This window comes from Gymnoscopelus braueri, assembly GCF_963280865.1.
Source record: "Gymnoscopelus braueri genome assembly, chromosome: 16".
In the NCBI taxonomy this organism is placed as follows: domain Eukaryota; kingdom Metazoa; phylum Chordata; class Actinopteri; order Myctophiformes; family Myctophidae; genus Gymnoscopelus; species Gymnoscopelus braueri.
In genome coordinates, this window is record NC_137616.1 from 4,868,437 (window position 1) to 4,878,466 (window position 10,030).

Here is a 10,030-nt window from a genome sequence, read left to right on the forward strand (position 1 = left end):
TGAGACAGTGTGTTCCTGGGTCATTACTGTAGGAACGAAGCTAGCATTAATGCTTCTGGTATTCCACAAACCGCCAAATGCCCTTGAATGGGAGAATGTGCACAATGTCAATATACTGTAAACTGTTACATATCAATTGTTATACAAGTAAGCAATCATTCTCAATGTAGGGAGGTACTGGATATGTTGATAAGGTAGTTATAAATGCAATCAGAGATAAGTTTACCAACTATATTTGGGTCTTAATATGTTTCATTATCCCCAGGGACATGGAAATGACTTGGCGATCTCAGGGCAGTTACTGAAGTTACAAGCCTATTCATCAGTGGACCAAAGCGAAAAGAGTCGATCTGCAAGCGGAACAAGGCAAACATAAGCATAGGCGAACATTCGGCGACAATAGTTGAACAACAACTATTTTTAAGTGGTTAACCCTTTAAGACCTGGAACTCATCTATGTAACCAAACCATTATTTTATACTTTGGCCATTCAAAAATAGCAGATTTACAAGCTCATAGCGCGGCACCGAGTGCCGCCCTATGAGCTTGTAGATCTGCTATTTTTGAAAAATCGTGAAAATGTGTGCAAATCTTTGAATATCGTGGAAAATCGTGTCTTTGAATATATATATATTTTAAAGCGAACATTTTTAACTCTGTTTCAACTTCTCTGGGCCCTGGAACAAAACATTTTGAGATGGGGGTCCAATACATATAATTTTTGAGAACTGCACTGATATTATAGCAACATTAGTTAGGATTTAGAAGACATTTGTAGAATCCCCAGAAGCAAAGATTTGAGTTACAAATGTTCGCTTTAAAAAATATATTCAAAGACACGATTTCCCCCCAAAATATCAGATCTACAAGCTAAATGGGTTAAGGAAACTCTTAACGGTTTGTTTGATCCAAGGCACTCTCAACATCTGGTCAAACGTCTGGGCAGCAGTGTCAATATCCACTGTTAAGGCATCTGTATCTGATGGCGGGCCACTGATTAGAGAGACAACATAACATTACGTTATAAATTGAATGCAGTACCAGCCACCAAATTAGTCATTGATCAAATTTGTAAAATTCCAGGTACATGAAAGATACTTTTCTGACCCAAAACATATTCATTTTGCCCCTTAAACTTGTTTAAGTTATAATGAAGGCCTTACCCGTCTTTCGTGAAGCTTGCAACAATGCCTGAACTTGAATAAAGCATCATCCTTATTTCTCTGTTGGATTAAAGACATATTGGCCAGCCTGTGAACACCGCAGTGATGAATATCTGATATTTCACTTGCGCAATGATTAGAAAATATAACTATTGTGAATGTGAACCTCAGTGCCATATAGCTCATTTGGTCCATTGCCAGCCATTTTTGCAACTTCTTCTCGTCTAGCCTTCCGATTGGCTGCTCCCTCTCCAAGTTCTAACATGACAAAAGATTAAGGTTACCATATCAAAGACAATCAAGATGCACTCAGTCAATTGCAATACATCTCAACCAACAATCATCACAATGAGCTGCAAAACATTATTGTCACAAGTAAGTTCAAAAAGGTTTAAAGTACCTCAGTAGATGAAGCATAGGCAAAGTTGGTTTTCCATCCGGAGACTATTTTCATGTCTGTTCAAACAGATTTGTGTCACAACAAAAATGTGTCATGGGAATATTCCACGAGATTCCATGAAGGTTCAATACAATAGCAGGATCCATTTGAATGATCAGCTGATTGGCAAATTCTAATTAGACAAATATTCCTAAATTGTTGTTTGTCAACTGTCAACTGACAACAGTTATATAATGTTTAATATAAGTCATGTAAATGACTAAATGACCAAAGATACACCAAACAACCTCCGAAACATGACATACTGTAGAACCTGGAGTAGTTCTGCACATTCTAGTAGTTCTGAGCCTTGGTGAGGACCAATTATATAAAGATAACGGTTGAAACTGGGTGAAATTCCCCTTTAAAAGAAAATGTGACCCATGTCTACCTTTGGCTGCGATTGCGGGGTCATCAGTGGTCCACGGCAGCTGAACCAGTTTGGGTGTCAGGCTGCCTTCTAAGCTCCCAGTTCCAAGCTGACCTTTCTCCCCACTTCCAAAAGACCAGAGCTGGCCCGAAGACACCAATACAAGAGTGTGGTAGCTGGAAGACCAAAACCATACAAAAGAAAACAAGATAAAGTGTAGATATACCTTAGTATCCACACTATCACTACATCCCAGGTATCTCATGAAAGTATTCATGGTATATGGGTTAACCTGAACAGAATGGAAGGTCGAATTTTACAATAAAAAAGGCCTGTCTTATCTCAAATAGTGATAATAAATGTGTGGAGGTGCAGTCAATTGTTTGTGCATACCTGCCACAGTGAATCTGTAGGGCGGGGCCATCAATACCCTGTACCTGTCTGGGTATCAGTTCATCCGCAGTGGAGTTGTGCCCAAGCTGACCTTGACTTCCATCTCCAAAGGTGAATACCCTGCCATCCTAGGGTACAACATGACATTAGGACTGACAACTAAGATCATTGGAGTGCACTGCTACATGTTGACAAACAACAAGAGCTGATTTAAAAAAATGCCTACGATTTCACTTAAATGGTTAAATTGGAGTGAAAGGAATTGTGAAGTGCACAGTGGTGTAAAGTAACTAAGTAGATTTACTCAAGTACTGTACTTAAGTAGAATTTTGAGGTACTTTTACTTTACTGGAGTATTTCCAATTGTCTTTACTTTTACTCCACTGCATCTCAAAGGCAAATATTGTACTTTTACTCCACTACAATTATTTGAAAACTTCAGTTACTTTGCAGATATAAATTGTTCCATTATAAAACATACATTAACCACTTTAGCCACATAGTAAGTTATGCCTAGGCTATTTGAAAATAGCCGATCTACAAGCTCACAACGCGTCGCGACGCGTTGTGAGCTTGTAGATCTGCTATTTTCAAACATTTTAGTACTTTTACTTTTGATACTTTAAGTACATTTTGATACCAATACTTTTGTACTTTTACTCAAGTAATTTTTTTATTCCGGACCTTTACTTGTAACAGAGTACTACATTGCAGTATTGATACTTTTACTTAAGTAAAACATTTGAGTACTTTTTCCACCACTGGAAGTGCAGTACCTTTGTTAAGACAGCAGAGTGTGCCATTCCACTGCTCATGAGAGACACTTCTAAGGTTCTGAGGGCAGGTACTGCACACACATTAAACCTGCCTGTTGACAAGAACAAGAAATATATGTAGACAGCTTCGGTCACACGCAACCTTCCTCTGGCCTTTTGTTTGAATCATGCCTGAGGAAGGTCGTGTGTGACCTAAACGTTGCTTTACATAATAATAATAGACATAGATTGAGGTCCACTTGCTTCTACCATATAATGTAGCCCTACTTCTGCATACACGTACAGTCAGACACACATGTGCAGACACGCTCACACACATTCAACTGCACACACGGTACTTGTTGTTTGTCATGTCTTATTTTTGATCACTATGTGAAACTTACTACTTTTTTTTTGTGAGAACCTTGTATGAGCCCTATATGGGGTTCCTTTCTCACCTGCACTTATTTCAGTGTATTTTAATAATGTTACCGTTGTACTGTTTTTATTGTGCGAATAAATAAAACAAAACAAAAGCTATGTGTACAAGTGTCAGTGTGCGGGTTACCAATTCATTCATAAAATTACTAACAACTACCTGTCAGAGGTGAGTTTCAAAACTGAAACCAAATCCCCTGGTTGCATTTATTTAAAAAAAGGTATAAAGATATACAAGCTCATAGCGCGGCACCGAGTGCCGTGCTATGAGCTTGTAGATCTGCTATTTTTGAAAAATCGAGAAAATGTTCGCAAATTAATATATTTATATTCTTTTAAAGCTTACATTTTTAACTCAAATCTTTGCTTCTGGGGGTCCCTGGAACAACATATTTTGAGATGGGGGTCTGCGGCCAAATACATCTTGGGGGTCCTTGACATAAATGGTAAATGGTGCATTTATATAGCGCTTTACATAGATTGTGCATTACATTCACCCTTACACTAGGGCATTCACGAATAGTGATTTTTAGCATTCGAATTATTCGACCTATAAGTATTCGAATATTCGATTAATCGATTTGATTATAAAAAATAAAATAATAATAAAAAAAAAATTCAATGGCATTGATGACTCGACTCAAGGAATGCGAGTTGACGTCACACCAGAGCTCACAGCTGCGTGTCTGCTGTAGAATATTCGAATATTCGACTATTCTGTGAATGCCCTACCATACACGCACACATTCATACACCGATGGCGGAGGAAACTATGCAAGACACCAACCTACTCATCAGGAGCAATTAGGGGTTCAGCGTCTTGCTCAAGGACACTTCGACACTAACTCTGGGGGAGCCCCCCAGCCCGGGATCGAACTGGGAACCTTCCAGTTCACTCTACCCAGCCACTCTACCCCTGAGCCACTGCCGCTGTGACTCAGGGGTAGGGGACATGAAAAAAGTTTGAGGACCACTGATGTTATACCAACATAATTGTTTTCAAAAAAAGAATTTGGATTTAGAAGACATGTGTAGAACCCCCCCCACCAGAAGCAAAGATTTGAGTTTAAATGTTTGGTTTAAAAATATATATGTTACAGTATGATTGGAGAACCAGTACGATTGAAGAATGCGCGCTCGTTTTTACCACCCACCCAGCACTAGAGGGAGCCACAAGCCAGGCTTGTGCACAAACATATATGGCCACACACACACACACACACACAGTCACACACACACAAACACACACGCGCACACACACGCGCACGCGCTCATGCTTTTTTTGGTTTATTGAAAGCAGGACTGTTTAGATACTTTTATTGTGTTCTGGCTTTTGTTTTACTTTCTCCCTGACACACACACACACACACACACACACACACACACACACACACACACACACACAGTGAGTGATCCATGAAAAGAACTATTCTGTCCCTATCGGTTTACAAATCAAACGGCGCTGAGTCGACTAGTGGAGCGTCGGCCGGTCACCGCGGGCACTCGCGCCTGGAGGCGCGAGGGCGCGCTTCCTCGGCCTCAAGCTCCACTAAGTCGGCGCGCCGTGCGTGTGAACGCGTGTTCAGCGTTCCCCTCATAGATATTATGGTTCCCCTAGCGTAGCTTCCTGGTTGCTATGTGGGGGGGAACAACAAAAGACAGGTCTCCGTCGGCGCATCAAAGCCCCGCCTCTCCGCGCTCTCCTTCTCCTCCTCCTCGGAGAAGGAGAAGGAGAGAAGGAGAGGACGGGACGGTTTAAAACGCGAGGAGGAGGAGGAGGAGGAGGCTCCTCTTCCTCGCGAGCCTCGCGTAATAACCCCCCGCCTCGCAGCGCCGTCCTCCTCCTCCTCCTCGCGAGCCTCGCTAATAAACCCTGTCTCGAAAAGCCCCGCCTCGCCCCGAAGGAGCCCCGTGCCTAAAAACGAGCGCTCTGTCTTCAATCGTACTGGTTCTCCAAACGTACTGTGACATATATATTCAAAGATTTTCCCACATTTTCACAATATTTCAAAAAAAAAAAAGAGCAGATCTATGAGCTTGTATATCTGCTATTTTTGAATAGCTCAAAGAAATCTAAAAATTACACCGATTCTTTCCCGGTCTAAATGGGTTAAATTGTCTGTACCCTTCTCATCCACCCGGTTGAGCCCAAGTTGGCCGAATTTGTTGGCACCACAGCAGTACACCAAGCCTGGAAGAGTGAGGAACAGGCTGTGCGACCCTCCTGCTGAGATCCGGCTCACCGCTGTCCCACTCAGAGAGAGAACCTGGGCAGGTGATGGCTGCAGTGAAACGTCCTTCCCCAGACCCAGCTGACCATGACTGTTCGAGCCCCATGCGAAAACGTCTCCCGCTGAAAAAAGAAAAGAAAAAAACATGTATAATAAGCCATAACACAGATACTATTTGAGCAGACAAGGAATCTTACCAACAATTACAAGCAGAATTTCCCTTTTGTCCAGATTTGAAATATGTTACTTCTTACTTTTAATTAAGGCCAAGGAATGGAAGTTTCCACAAGCAACTTGCACCACTGGGATGGGGTCTAGTATCGGCAGGGGCAGGGGGACACGTCTGTAGGTTAGTGGAAATATTGTTAGTTAGAATAAATGTAAAACTCTTACATATCTTATACTGTGTCACAATCTAATGTAATGTTGTATGCCTTTGTTTTAGCCCATCTTTAAAAATCAACCTTATTTTAACCAGTTCAACTTCAGTTTTAAGGCTTGTGCTAAGTAATGCCAAGTTTGAAGTCGAACGGTCAGATGCTTCTCGAGATACGCCAAGGACAGACAGACACAGAGACACACTCACAGTGAGTCTGCAAATGTATAGATAGATGTTCTATTAACTTAGGTCTTGCCTTGGTTTTACAATGTTGAATGAACTATGGGGTTCATCACCCGGCTGTCCTTCACATCCTGCTCCCCAGTAGAGCAGCTCTCCAGAGTAGCTCACAGCCAGAGAATGGTCCTGACCACAGGCCACTGTCAACACTCCACCAAGACCCTCCACACGGCCTAAACACAAACGGTAAACACACACAGAGAGAGACACACAGTGGTGTAGTGTGCGGGGGGGGGGGGGGGGGGTGATACAGGTACTGTATATGCCAGGGGACGGCAACCTTTTTGACATGAAGTGCCGTGTTTTTTATTTTCTTGATAGTCAGTGTCCCATATCAACATTTTATTATGACACCACATCAAGATAAAATATTTTCAACAGATTTTGATTGTCAAACTAACTTTATATTTCTTTTGAAATATTTTCTTTCTCATCAGGACATTGGTAATGATCATTAGACTCAAAAACCCACCTATCTCTCAGACTCCCTCCCCAGTCAGAGTTCAGAGTTTGAATGAATGTAGAATTATGTGCTGGGCATAATTTACATGTGAGAGGACTTTCATTTATTTGACTACAGTATAGAATATAATTATATTGAAATAAAACTCCTCTCTCTCACACTTATGCCAGTGTGCCAGTGATCACTCTCCCATGTGCCAATGTTACACCCTGCTCTGCCTAAGGTTGCCTAGAATGCCTACCCCTAGTATTTATACTGTACCCAGCTCTTCTTCAGTGGGAATTGTGTACTCACTTGTAGTGTGAGTAGCAATCAGTTTTATTGTTGTTGTCCCCGCCGGAGGCGGAGAGTATGTTTTCGCTTCGTCCCGCCGTGTGTTCACCTCCCTCCTAGCCAAGCTAACATTGGTCAAGCTCCACGTGACACGTGTCAATATGTTGACACCAATGCCTTTGATTGGCTACGCATGACGAAATAAAATCCTATAAATAGGTGTGTCACTTCAAAAATCCATTTATGTTTTTGAAGTGAGGTAAGACAGGATCAATCAGTCTTGATTGGAACAGTACCTTCCAGTACAAATCACCCGTCCGTGCGTGTGTGTGTCCCTCTGAGAACACCTAACATTGGTCAAGCAAAGGCGCAGAAGGCCAAAAAAATCAAAAAAGAAATCTAAATTTAATTATGTTTTAAGTAGCATGTGAGGTGTCAAACTAGGGTGTTTTTATGATTCTGAATCCATTGCAAGCATTTGTTTTGCACCAAAACCACTCCTTGGGCTAAAAACGGTCCAATCTCAATGGGCTTTTTACACAAAAAGTATACCTGGAAAAGGATGGCTATGGCCGTTTTTAGCCCAAGGAGTGGTTTTGGTGCAAAACAAATGCTTGCAATGGATTCAGAATCATAAAAACACCCTAGTTTGACCCCTCACATGCTACTTAAAACAGAATTAAATTTTGATTTTTTGGGGGGATTTTTTGTAACCAAGGTTATGCTGGGTACCCCAACTTTAAGGAGCTGTCAAAAATTATCCTAGGGGGACTGCAATTCAGTCTTTGTGAGATGTGTTACTAGACACCTTTACAAACACATTGGCGAAGATTTTTTTTGGTAAGGAATTTATTCCAAGATTGGAAAATATTCTGCTAATATCCCCTGACTATAATAGCACAGGTCTGCTGGCGGAGACTTGTGCTCCGAGGAGCACAAGTCTGCTGGCGGAGACTTGTGCTCCGAGGAGCACATTTTCTAGTTATACATATTTTTGAGGTTTGGAATTTTGCACCCCCCCAACCCTGCGCTGTGATTGGCCACCAGTGTACCCCCCTAACCCTGCACCGTGATTGGCCAATCACAGTCTATTCAGGACTGTGATTGGCTAGTGAAACATGACACATGTGCATAGCCCTATAAATAGGACTATGCACTTTTAAAGTTAGGGGTGTACAATGGTTGGTCCACAATATTACTTTTCTTTAAGTGAACTTCCATCACTGTGATGACCACTGTGACCACACCGCCCACTTCACACTGGGTGTGATTTTTTTTTAATACATATCAATTCAAAATATTTGAAACTCATTAGCACTACCAATACTAGCAAGCAATACCAGCCATGCATAATCCTCCTGTAACTCTTGTAACACACACACACACGCACACGCACACACACACACACACACACACACACACACACACACACACACACACACACACACACACACACACACACACACACCTTACCTTTCCTTTTTCAAAGCTAGGATGGAGGAAACGAAAGTGAAACTCAACTAGCTCATGAGCTCATCTTAATCAGCCCTTATGTTTCATGTGGGTGTGCCAGCAAAAAAAGGTTAACTGTACAGGATAATATGTAACATGCTACTATAACATGCACACCATGCGCCTTTAACAACCAGTAAGATGGTTGTTAAGATGAGTCTCTTTTAAAACGGTGAGCAGTGGTGTAAAGTAACTAAGTACGTCTACTCAAGTACTGTACAGTTTGGAGGTATTTTTTACTTGACTGGATTTCCAATTTTCAGTTATTTTACTTCTCCACTACATCAGAGGCAAATATTGTACTTTTTACTCCACTACAATTATTTGACAACTTTAGTAACTAGTTACTTTGTTGATTTTGATTATTATTCCAAAACATACATGAATCACTTCAGCCGCATATACATTTCGGCCATTTGAAGGGTGCGTTCGGAAATTACGCACCGGAGCACACTCGCCTATTAGTTTGTATTGGCCAGTGCGCTCAGTGCTGTATTTTCGAACGCACCCGAAAATAGCCGATCTACAGGCTCACAATAGAGCTTAGATCTGCTATTTTCATAAAATGTATACTTTTGAAAACTTGTGAAATGGGACATTCTGCATTAAGAGTACTTTCTACTTTTGGTCCTTTACATTTTGATGCCAATACTTTTGTACATTTATTTCAGTAATTCCGGACTACTTGTAACTTGTTGACTGATTGTGACTGGATAGATGTTTTACTCACCTGGTATGTGTGGATCAGAAACATGCTCTCTGCCCAGCTGTCCTCTGGAGTTGCTCCCGAGAAGACCTCTCCGCTACTAGTGACAATTAAAGTGTGTTTCTCCCCACAGCTGATCTTGGTGACATGTCCAGGGCAGCTCCATGATGACCACTGCTGCACGGCGCGACTGGGTGCCTGCTGTGGACCAGACTGTCCATTTAGACCAGTGTCTCCCCAGCAGTACAGCAGCTGCTCCTCTTTCTGCTCCATGGTGGTACACCACCACTGGCTGCACTCACCCCACTTTCACTTAGCCTGGTAAACCATCCAGGGATTTCAGCAATTCCTGAAATCAAATGCAAATGAGATTTACGGAAGGGGAGTGGTTTACCAGGCTAACTTTCACTGGCCTCAGCCTTAACGGACCGTCAACACTGTTGCCAGATTGTGTGAGAGAAGTAAGCAACCAGGTCTAACAAGCCCAAAAGAAGCCACATGAGCACTCTCTAACCCTATAAACATTGGCTATTTGAAAATAGCCGACCAACAAGCTCCTCGCGACGCGTTGTGAGCTTATAGATCTGCTATTTTTTAAGAAACATATTGGAAAAAAGTGAAAATATAGGAATATTTTAAAAAATTGTATGGGGGTCTGTGGCACAAAA

The 10,030-nt window shown here is 41.8% G+C and overlaps 1 pseudogene across 1 annotated transcript in view; it reads right to left on the reverse strand.

Annotated features, from left to right (window-relative positions):
* LOC308102633 (putative E3 ubiquitin-protein ligase HERC6) overlaps positions 1 to 9,635 on the reverse strand; it is a 33,685-nt pseudogene extending 24,050 nt beyond the window's left edge. Inside the window, exons 1-12 of the transcript XR_013934997.1 lie at positions 9,387 to 9,635; positions 8,774 to 8,780; positions 6,425 to 6,581; positions 6,044 to 6,132; positions 5,684 to 5,911; positions 3,142 to 3,233; positions 2,366 to 2,493; positions 1,994 to 2,148; positions 1,564 to 1,619; positions 1,330 to 1,421; positions 1,164 to 1,223; positions 897 to 993 (exon numbers count right to left, since the gene is read on the reverse strand). The product of XR_013934997.1 is annotated as a putative E3 ubiquitin-protein ligase HERC6 (transcript). The remainder of the gene's footprint in view (positions 1 to 896; positions 994 to 1,163; positions 1,224 to 1,329; positions 1,422 to 1,563; positions 1,620 to 1,993; positions 2,149 to 2,365; positions 2,494 to 3,141; positions 3,234 to 5,683; positions 5,912 to 6,043; positions 6,133 to 6,424; positions 6,582 to 8,773; positions 8,781 to 9,386) is intronic.
* Positions 9,636 to 10,030: the final 395 nt, after the last annotated feature.